The sequence below is a fragment of the Astatotilapia calliptera genome, chromosome 18 (assembly GCF_900246225.1).
Source record: "Astatotilapia calliptera chromosome 18, fAstCal1.2, whole genome shotgun sequence".
Lineage (NCBI taxonomy): Eukaryota > Metazoa > Chordata > Actinopteri > Cichliformes > Cichlidae > Astatotilapia > Astatotilapia calliptera.
Window position 1 is genome coordinate 6,862,388 of NC_039319.1, and position 18,409 is coordinate 6,880,796.

Below are 18,409 nucleotides of genomic sequence, written 5' to 3' on the forward strand. Positions count from 1 at the left end.
GGAGTATGAGGACATTTTATGCCAGAGCTGTTTTAAAGTATTGTTTGAGGGTCAAGACTTGATTTTACAATTAGGTTACCATTTTACATTTAGATGCGAGGGGAAAGTACGCTTAGTCTGGAAAATTTATTTTAAAGAAATATGAATTTTATATTTAAATTATTGTTGAGAAATACTGCATGCACATGTACACATTGCTCTGTGTCCATGCAACTGATATGCCTTTGTGTTATTTTTTTTCTTTTTAATGGAAGGTGGGCTTCATTCATAATGTATCATGGAGACGAGTGTGTATAAAACATTACCAGACTCCATCAAATTCCAGACAGTAAACTGTCTGGCAACTGTCCCACTAGCACTGCCCAAGGCAGCCTGACACACACACACACACACACACACACACACACACACACACGCATACACGCATGCATGTGAGGAAACTCACATGTGAGTAAACCAAAGCACTCCTATTCAAATATTGATCCGCAGCCTTCTGTTTTCAATTCAGCCTCACTTATGAAATTCTCTTACAAATCTACTTCAAAGGCAGCAAGTGGCCGAGGGTGACGGTCTGCAACAAGACTGGCAAAATTATGCTGCTTAAAATGTGGGTGTGTACTGTATGTGCAGGTTTTTACTTTAATTTGACTTTGCATTTATGAGCGGAGCAGCCCTTTGTCTACTTTTTTGTTAATCCTTTGTCTCTGATATGTAAAATATTAATATAACCTCAGTTTTAAGCAATTTGTCTGATGTGTTGACACTGAGTTTGTGTGGCTATAAAAAGTGTCATAAGCTTTTTCTTTCTTTCAAAACCAAAAATATACAAAAGTCAAAATCAATGAATCTTATTGTGTGTGGTTTTGGTTAAAATTGACCAAGATCATTGTATATCAGAGTACCGATAGCAGTCCTTTTATTCTTTTCTTACTCAGTATAGTTCATCATGCCTGAAATCCTTCTCTTTTGCAAAGAAGAAATGCATTGAATATGTGAAATAATGTGCCTGGAACAGATAATGATGTATTATATTTAATTAAAAAGCAAATCACTAAGCATACTAATTGTACATTTAATTTTAAGCTAGTATATATATAACTATATTAGAGATTAAGTTAAAAACTTGAAAAAATAAAGCTCCTGGTGTTGATTTTGTAGATATAACAATGTTTACAATAGTTGCTAAGTTGATAGCTGGCTGGCTATCTGTCATATTGTAAAACATTATTGAAGGAATTTGCCCATAAAGCATGGAAATGTGCTTAGTATTTCAGCAGCAGAAAAATAGTATGTCATGTTTTTGTGGATCTAATAGTCATCCATTAAGTCTACTACCTGTTTTGAGTAAGATTATAGAAAGAGTTGTTTATGAGCAGATTAATTGTTATTTTTGTGGGTATACTAACAACTGAATTTCAGCATGTTTATAGAAAAAGATATTCTACAACTACTGCTTTAACTCAATTGACAGATAATTGGCTAACTATAGAAGACAAGAAAATGGTTGGTGTGGTACTGCTGGACTTCACAACAGCCTTTTATATAATTGGTCATGATTTACTGTTGAAGAAATTAGAATGTGGATGAGGAGTTATTTGAGTGATTGGAAAAAATCTGTTTATTAATATGAGTAATTTTTAGACCTTAAAGCTGTAGACTGTGGAGTACCTTAAGAAAGTTGTCTTGGACCATTGTTGTATACGTTAAATAGTTTCTGTAGTGTATTAGTTTAGTGTGTAGTGTACCCCAATTGGTCATCGCAGATGGCTCCGCCCCTCCCTAAGCCTGGTTCCGCTGGAGGTTTCTTCCTGTTAAAAGGGAGTTTTTCCTTCCCACTGTCGCCAAAGTGCAAAGTCATAGATGTTGTATGATTGTTGGGTTTTTCCTCTGTATTATTATTGTAGGGCCTATATTACAATATAAAACACGTTCTACGGAGCACTTTTTACAATGACCCCAGAAAGAATGACTGCAGCTAATGGGGATCATAATGAAATTAACTGAACTAACAGCCATTATATGCTGTTATTTAGAATTACAAGGTGATCTATCTCTTCTTAGTAATATAAAAATGTTTGTGCTCTTCCATTTGTATATCTTCTACGGATTATCAACCAATTACTAAACTAATTTTGGACTAGCAAATATATACCATAAGCCTCACCCTGCTTATGTTAAAAGAAAGTTCCAGCAATGACTCCATAAAATTAACCAATCGTAGCTGATCTTCCTTTCAAGATCACTTTCAGTGTTTCACTTCTTTCTCCTTGCACCTTCTCTTAGTGCTTAACAAGCCAGGACATAGGGGACGAAGAAGAGGAAAGCTAACAAGCCCCTGTTAGCTTTCCTGTACCTAGCTTTTTAGTTGGCAAGAATGGTGTAATGGCATGCTAACTTTGTGAAGAAAATGTAGCTATGAAAAGCACTTGCAGGTAGTTAATCTCAAAGAAATTAGTAGGCAATTAGATGATTCATCCTTCATTCATCAGATCAGTAGCTCCTCATAGAACATTTAGCAATCGAAGTCAACTGCAAGGCTCATACCTTTAAGTCTCTTAATCTTGTGAGATGCAAATTTTCAACCATTTGAGGAAGTTTCCTGAATAATGCCTTCAATCTAAATAAACCCAAAACAGAAGACTCTCAGGAATAATGACCCTAATGAGTTTTGTTTTGCTAAGTAGTTTTAATTATTTCAGCTTTGTTTCTCTCACATTATGTTTTGCCTGCCGTTAATGGACCTAAATAGAAATTACCCATCAGTTTACACACACCATGGCAACTAGTGCAACTCATTCTGATGTGTGGACAAACATGTACCTTGCATATACAGGGGATTATTTAATCAATATAGTCAGGCACAAGCAAATATAAATACATAAATAGAAAGTGAACCAGCAGCAGCAGCTTTCCATAAAGTAACAATTAATCCAAGAGTCATAAAGGACATCTCATAATAAAGCTTTAATTTTTCCAAAGGGAATAAATAGCTTATGGGCTGTTTGCAGTTCATTTAATTTAAAAGATGCATAAATCCTGTCCCACTTAGATTGTTGTATATATAAAGTGAATTTAGTATTGGATTGAATTAAACTAATGAAATTAAGATTTAAATGAGAGTGAGAGATGTAAGTTAAGCTCTAGATGATAATGAGGTGTATACTGATAAAGTGTTGAATTTTATTGAATGGTAACACACACCTATGATTGTGTAGTGTTGGACATTTTGATATGGTGAAATATGTTTTGGATTATGTTCACTCCCACACACAAGCTGACCTGTTTTAGATGTGTATTATACGTCTGTGTATAGATTCATGCAAGGTTGTGCGCGGCCACACTTCCTAAAATTCCAGACTGACCAGAATATGAGACTGTTTCCATTCATGTGTGTGGGTGAGCTGTGACTATATTTCGCACTAACTATTGATTTGGCCTGTAAACAATCATCAACTCTGATTACATAATCAATATGATGGATTGACAGTGTGTCCACTGACAGACCGGGGAGTTTCTGAATGAGTCATTTTGGTCTGTTTGGGCCACAGAGCACAAAGACGACATTGCAGTAAATCTGTTTTGCTCTTGTTTCACCTGCAGCAAGACCTCTGCAGGTGGACTCATATGTTTCAGCTGCTTTACGACTTTTAAAAAGCTGTCCACATTGAACGATACTGCGATTCAAATACATTTAATGCTGTTATTCTACAAGTATGTTAGAGGGAAACTGCCTCTGATGCCTTTTAATGATGTTAACAGTGTAGCCTTGGACTGTAAAGATCAAATCATTCACAATCACTGGATGGATTGCCTTAAAAATTGGTACACACATTTATAGTATACATAGGGTAATCATGCTTTTACTTGAAGTGACACAATAATTATTGACTGTAATGCGCCAAATTTTTATATTTATGAGGAAATATTGGTTTTACCTAAACTTTTTTACAAAACCCTATAATCAGAATACTTTAATAATCCCTAAGGAAATTATGTGGGTTACAGTTGCAGACTAACAGTAACAGATTAAACTAATTAAATACTATAATATATATACCACATTAATATTAGTGGTATAGTGTTTCTTTTTTCCTTCCCTTTCTTTCCCCCCCCCTAATGAATACAAGTTGTGGGAAGCCAAACAATTTTACAGGGGTGGCCAAGCTGAGATGATTACTTATATTAAAGTAATATTTATTTATTTATTTCTATGGCAAATTTCTATACTTCCAATACTCCTATTTTATTAGCCAACCAAAACAAATATGTAATTAGTTCCCATTTCTTTTGATTAATCTACAAAGACTGACAATTTAGTAAAAAGCTGTCAGTTTCCAAAGAGTTATAGTATATAACATTTTTTTGGTGACACTTAATAGTTTAAAAAATAGCTGTTACATTTATTCTTTTACTATTGGTAAAGCTCCCAAAATGGTTAAAATTTAAATTTATGGTAGCACTGGTAAAATGTGTCCTTGTGAGAAGCACAGCCAAAGAGAAATGGTTCAACACAAAATGTCGTGAAAAACTCCTTAGATAATACTTGTCTGCTGACCATAAATTCAGTTATTTTAGTATCTGCAAAACGCTCTGAAAGGCGAGGGGGCAAGACCTCCTCTGACTTAAAAGTATGTGTAGCTCTTCCCCGAATGCGGAACTACAGCTCTGCTCCACAATAGGAAAATTAGGCATAAATTTTAACTTATTAATGGTTTGCCAAAAGCAAGCCATTAATAATTAATTTGTGAATGTCAGTTTGTGAACGTCAACCAGAAATACTGTGAGAAACTGTTCCGTTTTCTCAGTAATTCATCCTCGATTTATAATGAAAGAATTGGAGCCATGTCCTCTATCTTTTATACAGTCACTGATATTAGCATGTTGATGTCAGCATTTAACTAAATGCACCATGATTTTTCTCAGTTTTTTTTAATGACATGACCAAATTAAAGACCATATGGCAGTGTGTTGGAGCAGACTGGTGGTGTGGTGGTTGACACTGAAGTTCTTGGGTTCATATCCACCATCCAGGCTCGCACCTTTCAGTGTAGGGTTTACCTGTTCTCTCCAAGTACTCTGGCTTCCTCCCACAGTCCAAGGACGTAGTTAGTGGGTTACCTGATTATTCTAAATTGCCCATTGGTGCGAATGACTGTCTGTATTGGCTCTTCAATAGACTGGTGATGTGTCCAGGGTGTGCCGCACCTCTCACCCTATCACAACTGGGATTGGCTTTAGCCCCCCCTGCAACCCTAAATTGAATAAGTGGAAGACAATGGCTGGTTATCCGCCTTCATACAGTAAATTTATGTTTGCGTCTCTGTAGGTAAGTTGAACATTGAACTCCCCTTTATAAAAATGTCTGGATTTAATCTGAGATACTTTTGTTGCCTTGTTGGCATTTTGTAAGAAACCCCTGCTGTTTTGCTTAAATTCCTTTCAGACAGTGGTGTCAGATGATTTATAGTGCTCTCCATCCACCTCCAACAACCTCTACTGTTTCTCATCAATCCACATGTTGCACCTCTCTGCACTGCAAAACTTGTCAACAGGCCATTAAGTGTTAAGCCTCCAAATCCATTTTTAATTAAAGAGTTTACTAAATCAAAATGCAAATCATCTTTCAAGACAAAATAAATGAACAATGCTTAGTTGAAAAACCAAATCATGAAAACAAGCTGTACTGTTGGGCGATCCATATTTTTTCACCGTTTATTTGTTTCTAATTCAACATCATGTTTCCAGAGTTGGCTTTAATCAAATGGGGAAAGGTCTGAATGGAGGTCTGTGGAGTGATCTGTTTGTTCAATGTAAATGATGCTGAAGAAATCTGCATTTACATGTGTTGCCCTCCCCCCCCCAAGACAAATGTAAACGATACCAGATTAAATGACTTGTTAAGATGGATTTTTTTTCGCGAGGAGTGCAGGCTAGCTAAATCCAGAGCCTGTCTTGGGGAGGAGAACAAATCGGCTCCTTCATGGACCAGTGAACCATCGACTCTGTAACCAGCGGAGTCCTTCAGATAGAAAAGATGCATGGTGCTTTAAACCATCGCAGGCTTCTGCTGCTCAGCCCCTCCTCCTCTCCTTTTCATTCCTTTTGCTTGGGCTTGAAACCGCTGCTCCATGACACTGGACATTACACATAGAATAAAAATGAGGTGAGGCAGCTGGAAAATTGAACATGTTGTCAGGCTGCAGTAGCTGTTTTCACTGATTTAGGAACTGTAGGCCACACTCGATTAGGGTCATTTATTTTGGGTAATGTAAATACAGTGATAGTGGGGTTGGCCATGTGAAGAATGGGAGTGTGTTGCTGAGTTTATTGGTAAATGGAAAGTTACAGCATGGTATTTTTAAAAACGGGGGACGATGGCTTTTCCGTCTACTGACTGTGATGATTATTGCAGTGTAGCATTTTGAGATATAGCCACAAACAAGTGATAAATGCTGTTCATAGCTGCCATTCTGTTGGATGACTTCAGTTAAACGCTACAGAGGGGTGCATGCAACCCTGGCAAAGTTAATGTTTGTTCAAGTGAACGGCTCAGCATATTACATACAGGTCTTACTGATATATGACATGTACATTGTCATTTATCCTTATTCAAGCTGAGACTCCAAGCAAAGGAGGTGCAAAAGAATTATTGTCTTTTTCATCTTTAGTGTTTTTTTTTTGTTTAAACTCTCATTGTGCCACAAGTACAAGCAAATATCAGAAGATTATCTCAAAGCGATGGCTGAAAGGCAAGCGGCTTAGCTCTCATGCAATCTTTGATCTCTGCTTTGAGTTGCTGCCTCAGTTTAACGGAAGAAAAAAAATGAGTATTCAAAAGCTACATGTAATAAATTTCTGAGAGAAAGCTGCAGATTTGCATGCTGCCTGTGTGTTCTGCAAACATTTGGCATGTGTGAACTTATCATGTTTAAGAGGTGAACAACAAGAGGTCACAACGTTAGAGTCGCATTTACCAAGACCATCAGGTAGTCATGTGACTTATATAGGTCGAAAGTAGATACAACCATCATTTTTTCAGATGAATTTTTTTTATAGATTCTGCAAATATAAATATAAACTGACTGAATATAAAACAGGGGTGATTAATTTCAAATATTATTTGCGGATATGCTCCAACTGTTTTGTCCTTTTAATCTGTTTCATCCAGCAGATCTAAACTGGACTAACCTGCATGAAAGGTGCTACGCAAATAAAGAGCATTTTACTAAAGGCTGATCATTTTTCAGTATTTTTCAGTACAAAAACAGCAATTTGCACAATTTACTTATATATCTCTCTTCTTTTGCTAAAAAATCATTTCATTTAAAAAAAACATGATGATGTTTGAAGACACTTGCAACTTCACTGCCCTTAATGATGTAAAAATTATGATGATTTTTAGTCATTATCATGAAGCTTTTAAGAACTTTCCTCACTCTTTAAGGATTTTTTCTTTTTTTTTACTTTATTACTTTATATTGTTCTGCTACTAGATTTAACTTTTTCCTTTTTACGATATTGTTGCCAAAATGGTTCAGTTTCTGCATTATTTTAGGGACAGTGTAGTTTTATCCTGTTTTGTTTAGTCCTGGTTGATTTATGTGAGTTGGGCTTTTCTTCAGTTGATTATACATTTATCTGATCACCAAAACAAATAAATCAGAGAGATTTGCACTACAAACAATGCAAAGAAAAGCTATTCAACAAAGCAAAACTATATTTGCAAGCCTTACTTGCCTTGTCTTAACAGAAGGAGCACAGCGAGTTGTAATAGTTTCCTGCTACATAAATGCCAAACTTTAAAGGAAGGTAAATAACCTCTGCATAGCTGAAGTGACCATTCTGCTGAAACGTGTAATAAAACAACAGCCGGTGGCCACGGCTTTCGCTCCCTCGCTGATTAACGGCTCAGGTCGTTAGAAGTCAACCGAGGTGACCTCGCTGCTCTTTGACCTCTGTTAGTCAGTATGCTGTAATTGCCGTGTCCTTGTCTCTGGCTGGCTGGAGCATGTTTTAAAAGGACGGCGATAATAACTAACACACATAAACACGCACAAGCAGTCATTTCTCTCACAGTTTCCCTTCTCGTAAATCACAGGCCCAAACGCTCACACTTTCATTCTTGCACATCTCGCTCACACGCTTCCCTGCATCCGTGTTTGCAAACTGTCACGATTAGTGCAAGAGACCGAAGGAGCTGAACGTTGTAGAAAAAGTTAAACCTTAATTTACACTTTTGAATTCACAACAGGTATGAATTTGCAGCTTTTCAGAAAGTTAGTGAAGTCGATATTCAAACAGTGGCTTTCAGTTTTTGTAAGTCCAGGTGCCACAGGGTCATGTGACAGGAAAGTCTTCACTGTTCTCACTGGTTGCAGCTGCAGGTTGGTTATGGTTACTTTCACATGTGGAATTGCATGTAAGTCTACTTTGTTTTCCACAGATGTATTTTCTGACAACTATGCTCTCTTTCTCCACAGTCTCTGGTGCAGGTAAGGTCTCCGAATATGTAAGTGAGTATTTGTTTGTGTGCGAGAGGAGCCGGGCAACTTCACAACAGGACAGAATTTGCGACAAAGAAGAAAACCAGACGGCAGGTCAACCTGAGAGGACGTGGGGACCGCGGCACACGCATTCCCAGCCATCTCACTTCCTAATTTTAGTTTCAGTCCTATATAAAGTAGCTACAAAGAGATACGGTAACAAAAAACAGTGTTTCCATGACATTAGAAGATGTTACTTTGACTTGCATTCATTTCCTGGAGACTTCTAACCATAACTGCTGCTTGTGTAACCCTTTCCAACACCTTAAGTCAACTCTTCATGATTGTATTTAACCAAATTACTGTTCACACAAGGAATTTGCATACACACACGCACAGGCACTCCCCCTGACTGTGTAATGGACTTCCTTTTACCTACAGCTCCAGGTCACTGATCGCACTCTGTGTGACCTTTAGGCCATGATACTCTCAGTATCCTATTTGCTTCCATTTACTATGTTAGAGCCATTTTCATTAGTTCAATGCCAAATTTCCTCCCGTTAATACCTCTTAATGGTGTTTCTGAAAAGCATCAGCAAACATTATAGTATATAATTGTGCTGAAATTAAATTGAAAGAATTATTTGTAACCATTTGTAGTTATTAATTTAAAGCGAAGACCCAAAGAAAATGAGGGTTTTTTTCTTTTTATGTTTTGTTTTCATTACATAACAAAATTGGTCTATTTCAACCAGGGTCAGGAAGGAAAGGTCACTTTTCAACAGCAGCTCAGTCAAGTTGGCAAAAAAAATAGTAATTTTTGTTAATTTGGGGTCATTTTTTATAATAATATTTGCAGCTAAATATCACATTTTCATTTCAGCGAGCTTATTTGAAACAGGCAAATCCACGTCTTTAGGACTCTTTGATCAGTGCTGGCAAGAATCCCAAACAACCACAATAAGTTGTTCCATCCATTTACTTAACTGCTTATCCAGTTTTGGGTTGCTGGGAGCCGTAGCCTATCCCAGCTGTCATGGGGTGAGAGGGAGATACACTCATGACAGGTCAGCAGTCCATCACAGGGCTGACACAAAGACAGCTAATACACCTGCAGCCAATTTAGAATCAACTTAACAACCTATTATTTAGACTGTGTTAGGAAGCTGAAGTACAGGGAGAACATGCAAAGTCCACACAGAACATGCAGGATTAATGCCATTATGGTCCCAGTAACGTCTGGCAAGCTTAGGTAAGATAAAAATAGGAATAAAAACATTCATATAGCAAGAATGTTTCTTGTTTTTATGTAGCTTTGATGATTTGTGTGTGTGTGTGTGTGTGTGTGTGTGTGTGTGTGTGTGTGTGTGTGTGTGTGTGTGTGTTATTGCATGTGGACCACAGACTGTGCGGTGTACAGAATGATGTAGTGGTCGTTTCTTTGTCAGCTGATGTAATACAACACCACAAACTGCGCCATCCCGCTTCTCACCCACACAGAGGGAGATGTGGGACAGTGTTCTTTTCTTGACAAGCAGCTCTTCATATCACTTGACAAAGTATCAGGGTGCCTGGAAGTGTTAGATGCTGGCATTTGCACTTAAAGCCTTCGTGAATAGCTGCTCTGTGCCAAGCGAGGGCTTAGGCTAAATCGATGATGACTGTGCCAAGAGAGAGAATGAAAGGGTAAATTTTGCACAGCTGTCCCTAAAAATAATGGAGGCAAATATCGTTCTTATGGAGAAGCATGTGAGTGGTCTTAGTTTCACTCAAAAACATGATTTGGATATTTTAAGAGGATCAAAACTGTGTTGATGCAACTTTACTAAAAGCTGGGAAAAGTCACAACAAAATATGTTTCGGGTAACCTAAAAAAAGGTTTACAGAACAAATTAAATGCAGTAAACTGATTGATGTTAAGTAGAAACACAATGTGTTTGTGCTTTCTACTTTTTTCCATTAATGACATGCAATAGTAGCAGCTGAAATGCCTCATTCAATGCTTACTGCGTGACTCGGTGCATTTTGCACACATGTGGTCATCATTATTTATCAATCAGTTAAAGCATTGGGTTCTCACGTCCGTGTGTCAACAAATAAAATCGGAAAATCGGAAACGTTTTTTTTCTTTGGTTGGTTTTTGTTGGAATGGGTGGATCTTAATGATGAATTAACGACGCGAATATATTACACACGAAAAACGATAAATAAAATGCATCTAAATTTCACGTCTTCACTTTGTTTATATACCTTCTGCTTAAGTTGCGTGGTAGAGCATTGGAGTGAATCATGGTCATTGCTTCACTTATTGGCTTTGACTTCATCTGATAAATACTGAATCATCCTACTGTTGCTGCTCTTGGATGGAAAACTTGCACGTGTGGCACTGTGAACCAGCTGGGCTCAAATCTTACTGAAAGGTATGACTTTCAGATGTTTCTGACGCAGTAATGACTCAGCATTTAATATCGGGGCTCTTTAAATAAGGGACGCGTTAATAGACATCAGATTTTTACAGTCACGGAAATTTCTGATTTGTTCTGCCGTGGGAAATGTGAAGTTTGGTAACATCTGAAGTCAGAAAGGTTACGTTTCAGCATTTGCGTTTACTTTTAGAGCCACATGCTATGTAGATTTTAAGAAAAGTTGACAAGTCAAAAACTTGTATACAAATCATGCTGATAACTACCATATGTCAGTACGCCAAATGTGCTACATTTTAGCAGCAAATTGCTTCACTACTGTAAGCTTTCTACCTTATTTTCTGTTGTTTAGTGATGTTTAATAGTAGACCTTGCTGCTGAGAGCTGTACATTAGTTTTGTAGGTTTCACGTTAAATAATTATAATCTCTATTATTCAGTTGCAGAAAATAATGTCTTTAGTCGTGGTGAAACAACTTCTAACTAAAACAAATAAATCATGTGGAGTACTTGTAGATGTATTATTATTACTAGCTATATTACTGGGTAGAGTACTCTGGGCGTAGAATCTGCTGGAGAAATCATGTATCTCATCTGGCCTGCTGAGAAGGATCTGGAACTGGTGCCTCTGTGACCCCATCACGGACTGATGGTCGGATGAGTTGCTGCTGTTAATGTTGTCATTATCAGTGTGGCCAACTCCTCAGTAAAGAAAATCACTATTGGTTGTCCTAAAAGTCACTAGAAGTTGCTAAATGACATCATTGCCTAATTTGCATAATTGGTCATGCATACGTAGAAGAGACAAAGTGAGTAAAAAACACCCTAAATGCATTTAGAATATATTTAGAACTGCAAATTAAATAATTTTAGCAATTATTTAAGAGGATACAATTTCAATTGTACTGAAATATTCTAGCATAGACTTTGTCAATAAAAGGTTTCTCTTTGAGGTTCCACAGGGTTTCATCTTGGGTCCTCTGATGTTTATATTTAGTTTTAAAAGTTAATCATCTTTACCTCCAACTGTTTTTGTTTTTTTTAATCGACTTATTTATTTTGTATTGCTTCTGTATGTACATTTCAGTAAGTTTTACTTTTATTGTACATTAAACTATGATGACTACTTCTCTGGCAGTAATAGTGCACAAACTGTAAATAAAGCATTTCTGTTCTGTTGAGTGAAAATAACCATTTAATCAGTTCTTTGTGAACTAGCGCTGAAAACCTCTGATATGGCTGTCAAGTGCGGTGGAACGTCAGTAGTGGTCTGCAGTGAAAGGTTTGAAGTTTCAAACCATGTTTTTTGCTTTAATACTAAATGCATGTGCCACTTGGATTATGTGAAGGAGCCATCTGTCTAGTAAATGTTTTGTTTTAGTTGAATTTTGTACATTGATCATAGAAAGCAGCTCCCTGGTGCACATTGGCAACTTGAAGTTTTGCAACTTCTTAACTTTTTCCAGCAAACCAAAATGCTTTTGGGCAGCCCATCAACGTAGTAGCTGAAATTAGCTCTTTTATTTACAGCTGGACGATTGCTATGGCGTCCTTTTTCAAATCGCCTCCTTGGTAATGACAGTAATTATCACAATCCAAGTCCTCAAACAAGGCGTTTTTGGCCAGCTTCGTCCATTTCACTCCCCAATCCAGACTCTCATCATTAGGTCCTTTGGGAAGTATAACTGGCATGCCTGCTGCAAGGCTGTGTGTGTGTGTGTGTGGGGGGTGGGGGGGGGGGGGGGTGTCTCACATTGTGTACCATAACCAGCTTGGCTCATTGCCAGGCAGTGAGACCTGATCATCAGTGTCATGACCTTGTGTTGTGTTGAAACATCTTCTCACTTTGTGTGTGTGCTGCCGTTAATCTGCACATGTATACGTGTGTGTGGAAAAAGGAGGAGGGGATCAACACTATGAGAGTGTTTTGGTTTCACTGGATTGTTTTCTGAAGGAAAGCTTTTGAAAAATCTGAGAGGAGTGTGTGAAGTCGAGCTGAGGGTTGCATGTGCCTCGGATATTGATATGTACTTGAGCACATTAATGCATGTGATCTTTCATGTGATTTCTTTTGCAAATTCTGCAGCATTTTTAGATGTAGGAAATAAAATTAAATCAATCAATAAGTGTGCATGTGAATAAAAATCACAAGTGGTTGCCCTGTGCTTAATCTTTTACTGAAAGTGCAAAACCATCAACATAAATAAGGATAAAAACCACAAGATGGCAATAAATGAATGGAAGAAATGGCACCATTTGCATGTGACCATATCCTTGAACCTGGGAACACCAAATGTCCTTGCCAGATGGCTCAATGATCCAGGTGTTAACTGGTCAGCTATGGCAGACTGTAAAAATTAATTGTATGTAAATGTTACTGTTTGTTTTCTGAGAAGATATTCTCACTGCAAGTATTAGCATTAATATCTGTATGCATTAACTGAAACTGTGAGTTGTGTGTTGCTTGAACCTGTTGGTCTGATTGGGTCATTCTCTCTCCACTTTGCATTTTTGCTCCATGCTTGTACGGGCTTTATCCAGGTGCCCAATTTTCTACCCACAAGACATGCATGCAGTTTAACTGGTGATTCAAAATTGGCCGGAGGTGTGGATTTTAGCGTGAAAGGGCCCTTAGATTTCCATGCCTTTGATGGACTGGCACTCTGTCCAGGGTGTACCCTACCTCTTGCTCTTGCCAAATATCTGCTGGGACAGGCTCCAATCACCCATCCACCAGTGTGACCAGCACTACTCCTATGCAGCCACAGCTGAATATTCAGTCATGAGAACGGTCTGAACCGCATTCGTGTGTCATAAATGCATGCATCAGAATGTAAAGAGTTATAATTAGCTGTATTAATGAGTGTGTTATGGTACACGCAGATAAAAACAGTTGAAATAACATTGCCAGACTGTGTTTCAGATACGTGACTATCACTGCATTACACTTCTTTGTACATGTGCCCTTGAACATGTGCTCTCTGAATGCGGCATATATAGAAGCTACGTTTTATTACATGTGAACAGTAAGTGCATAATAATAGGATGTGTCTACCAGAAGCCCAGTGTTAGCCAGTATGTAGCTGCTGTTGCTCTCAGCCCACCACAGCAGACTAATGGATCACTGTCAGTTTCTCCTGTAATTACTGAGATATGACTGTGTCATTATAGAAATACCACCCCCTCCTCCATCATTCCACAGCCGTTAAATGCACGGGTGTTATTGTGTGTGGGTGTGCATGTTCCCGCTCCAGTATGCACATACACATTCAACTATACATCCAGTGAAATAAAGGGTTATTTTTGGGGATGCTTTAAACCTTTTGTGAAAGTTTGCTCTGCAAGTATCTCGTCCATCAGTTCTGTAACTTCACAGGTTTTCTCATAGAAGTTCCATTGCATCGTTTAATTAATTTAATTAAAAGTGACAAATTGCAGACATTTTCTGCATTATAAGAAGGCTAAACTATTACTACCATAAATACAAAGAATTTAGTTGCAGCAACACGTTTGTGATTGAAGCTTATTATTTGTACACTACTTATTGGTGAGCCTACTTCCTGACACTGTGCTTTAATTTAGGGTTAAATCGTTCCTTTAAACATTTGTTGAAATAACGTAACTGGATTTCATTTTTTAGCATGAGGATTAATCCTAATGAATCTGCTTTAAAATATCAAAAGTGTATAATTAAATCTCATCTAGGGTATTTTCATCACAGTAATTTCAAATTTTCAAAAAAATGTTACCTTCATTGATGAAACATGGCAGTTTCCTGAATAATGTACATGTGCTTTGTTTATTTTATTTTATTTATTTTTTTACTTATTTCAGTTATTTCAACAACGATTCTAAGAAACCAGGATTTTTTTTTTCCACCATCGTGAAAGGGAAAATGGTATCTCATGACCCTCAGTCAGGGAAATACCCAGTCACAATCACAGTGCTATTAAAAAACATCAGGGTTTCATTGCTGTGGTTTACAATAAAACATTGTCCAGCTCCTGCTGAACAGCTGAATATTTTATTTATATTACTTATTTATTTTTTTACAGTGTCATCTTTAAGCTTAAATTAAATGACAATGACTAATTGAAATTTTACACTTTAAAACCAAATGATTTGATATATCTCACAAAAACGTGTTCATTCAAAGTCAACATTTAGTTTTCTCCCATTTTTTTATAGACACAAACGTTTTTATCTACGGCTGTTGTTCAGATAAACAGCACAGTTATCTTAACCCCTGACACAGTTACACATCGTGTAGTGATGATTTATTCTGGAGAGTTTTATATCCAACTACACCCTGGAAGCGATCCAACTTATGGTCATCTACAGTTAAAGTGCTCATAATTAAATTACCTGAACTTTGTTTTCTTTAAAACTTGCACATGCAAAACAGCAGAATTACCAGCGTGTGCAATATATGACAACCATCAAAAAAGAGATGAATATCCAAAAGAAATGGATTTAGTTCAGTATATTTCAACTGAAAAAAACCTGCATAGCAAAGTATTATATAACAGCTATATGCCCAAAACACATTACATTATCATATTAAGAAATGATACAAAATAACGTAACTACTGTGAATGACTACGGCACAGATTGGGAAATCACTTTATGTCAAAAGATGAAGGCAGCTAAGAAGGTGCTCGATGAGCTCGTTCATGGAGTGATAAATACGCCCATTGTGTTAAAGCTTTTACACAGATGAGTGTGTGGCGTCCTTTGGTGTTCTGCTATGATACACACAGTTTAACCAATAGTGAGGAGGGTCTCTTACTCCTGACTTAACACACAAAGGACACTGTAGTTTCAAACTTAGATGCATGGCATATGCATCACCTTATAATATCCATCCATCTTTCCATTTTATTAACCGCTTATCCAGTTTACAATCACAAGGGCACTGAAGCCTATCCTAGCTGTCATAGAGTGAGAGGTGGAGAACACCTTGGACAGGTCGCCAATCTACTGCTTGGCTAACTCAGAGAGGCAGACAATCGCTCACCCTCACATTCACAACAATGGTCAAATTAGAGTCACCAGTTTAGTTAATGTTCATGTGTCTTGACTGAGAGGAAGCTGGAGTAACTGGAAGAACCCGCACAGGCACAAAAGATGCAAACTCCACACAGAAACACCCTATCCTGTGTTCAGATCTGCTGGTCGTTTATCAAAATGTGGGGTGTAATCTTTGCTTAAGCCTAATCAACTCCCTAAACTTCATCAAACAGCAGCAAAAATAACCACAGTAAAAGACAGAAAATCTCTCTCCGCAACACCAGCAGCATCTGACAAAACATCAGTATTTGATGAGAACATGTAGGTCAGAGGGGAGGAGCCTAGAGATTGGTTTGTAGAATGAGGAAGTTCAGGAAAATGTATGGAAGAAGAGGCTGATGAAAAGAAGTGGAGTAGTGAAAGAAGAAGAAAGCTGACAAGAGTACAAACAGTTGTGGGATAAGGTGGTGAATGAAAAGGACGAGGTATTGTGTAAGTGGTCCGAGGATGCGCACAAAGGATGTGTCACAGGTTAGAGAGATTAAAGATGGAAACTGACAAGAAAAGAGAAGAAGGATAAGGAGTGTTTTGAGGGGATAATGAATAAAGAATTACAGGCTGCATTGTGAAGAGATGGTGGAGCTGGGAGTGTAAGTAAAGGATTAGTATAAAAAAATGGGACGGTGGTTAGTCCATATGAAAGACATTGAGAGACAAAGAGGTCAACAGGCGAGATGACAGTGAAGTTTCTAAATAGAGTGTTTCGCTGTTTTGGAAATGACATGGATGAAGAGATGAAATGGGCTAGTATGCTTGCAGTTCTGAAGAATAAGGGTTATGTGCAGAGCTGTAGTAAATATACAAATAATAAGCCATAGTGGGGGAGTTAGTTGTGGAAAGTATTGGAAGCTAGGCTAGGATTAGTGAGATGCAGCCAAGAAGTGGGCTACAGATGCAGTGCTTGCTTTGACTTTGAGAGTACTGCTAGACAAACAGTCTTTGAGGACTTGGAGAAAGCATATGATAAAGTGCTGTGACAGGAGGTGTGGTACTGGGTAAAGAAGTCAGGAGTGTGTGACATTGGTTTATTATATGTATGAGTGTCGTGGGACTATAGTGAGGTGTGTGACAGATGGTTTTTAGGTGGAGGTGGGAATACGCCAAGGGTTGGCTCCGAGCCCTTTCCTGTTTGCAGTTTTGATAGACAGGCTGACAGGGAAGATCAGGCGAGGGTCTCTGTGGATATTTGCAGATGACATTGTGATTTGTAGTGAGATTGGGGTGACTTGCCTGGAAAGTTCAGGGAATGCTGTGGAGACAAGGTGTAATAAAATACAGCAGAAGAAGGGCAGAATAGTTGTGCATGAGTAAGAAGAAGGAATGTGGGATCACGAGGATGCAAGGAGTAGAGGGTTCAAAGAAAGTTAAAAGTTTGGGAGATGTACCGGGTCCGAATCCCGGATAAGCCCCCATATGTCTATGAAACAGCTGGGAAAGACAGACGGGTTTGGGAAGGTATATCACAGGGGCAACTCAGATTAGTTGGTTCAGGGCAGAATAGTTGTGCACGAGTAAGAAGAAGGAATGTGGGATCACGAGGATGCAAGGAGTAGAGGGTTCAAAGAAAGTTAAAAGTTTGGGAGATGTACCGGGTCCGAATCCCGGATAAGCCCCCATATGTCTATGAAACAGCTGGGAAAGACAGACGGGTTTGGGAAGGTATATCACAGGGGCAACTCAGGTTAGTTGGTAAGACAGGCAAGATGGAGCAGCCAAGCAAAAGGAAAAAAAGGAATGCCAAAAAGGTTGTTTATGGATGTGGCGAGAGAGAGTGCAGGCGGTAGGCGTAATAAAGAGCAGGACAAAATGGAAATAGATATTCAGCTGTGGCGTCGCCTAATAGAAGAGGAAGATATTGTTGTTCTTATTATACATATATCTTTATATTAACACATAAACATATGGCTTCACTTTTAATAGCGCTCTCAACACTTTCTATATGTCACTCCTCCATCTTTTCACACTCACCTACATGCTGAAATCCACTTTAATGAAGCCACACTCCCCACCATTAGAGTGATTTATTAGGCTGTTATTGGTCTTTTATTAAATCCTGATGAATGGCTCTGAATTCCTGGAAGCACTTTGCATTAAAATAGAAAAATGTCAAGTTGTCAAAAAATATCAACAGGCGTCAATACAGTAGAAAACAGTTGTGATCAGTCTTCAAAAGCTTGACTCTGTTGTCATAACACAAACACAAGTTCTGTTCTCGCTTTACAATCTGCGTCACTAACATGTACTTTGCCACCGATGCTATTTCAGTCATGCTTGGCAGTGTTATGAGTGCATCGTGCTGCCAACGATTTTTTATTGTCTCCACTCCGGCATGTACTGGTGCGGAAAAAATAATCAGAAGACTAAAACTAGAAACTAAATCAGATTTGAACACTGACTGGAAACATTAAAGTCTATCGGGATCTTTGGATTGTAA